Source organism: Fulmarus glacialis, unplaced genomic scaffold (assembly GCF_000690835.1).
Source record: "Fulmarus glacialis isolate BGI_N327 unplaced genomic scaffold, ASM69083v1 scaffold18581, whole genome shotgun sequence".
Lineage (NCBI taxonomy): Eukaryota > Metazoa > Chordata > Aves > Procellariiformes > Procellariidae > Fulmarus > Fulmarus glacialis.
The window spans coordinates 3759-4120 of record NW_009192316.1 but is presented as its reverse complement, the minus strand read 5'-3'; the positions used below and the strand labels follow the sequence as shown (position 1 = coordinate 4120).

The following is a 362-nucleotide window of genomic DNA, read 5'->3' as shown; positions in this document are numbered from 1 at the left end:
CATTACCAGCCACTGCGATCGTGCCTACAGCAGCCCCTGGGGTCCCCAGCACTGCTGATTAGCAGCCACGTGGAAGCTTGTTCGTGGCTCCTGTTAATTGTAGGGGTCAATTCCTTGTTACCGCTGCATGGCACCTCCTCACCTGGCATGCAGGGTGGTGGGAGCCAGTTGTCCACCCGGTGCCAGCACACATGGATTGGTGGGGAGCAGTGGCGTGGTGCGGAGCCCCCGGAGGGAGTCTCTGGTCCCAGAGGGATGCGGCAGTGTTCAGAGATGGCGCTGCTGATCCGTGGTTCAGACCCACAAGAGCCAGGCTCTCATGACATCCCTGTCACCCCTCCATGGAGTGGGGACGTGAGGTG

The 362-nt window shown here is 61.3% G+C and overlaps 1 protein-coding gene across 1 annotated transcript in view; it reads left to right on the top strand.

Moving 5' to 3' along the window:
• Nucleotides 1-362, top strand: part of CRTAC1 (cartilage acidic protein 1) — a 9686-nt gene that overhangs the window by 6314 nt on the left and 3010 nt on the right. The gene's annotated exons all lie outside the window — the stretch shown is intronic.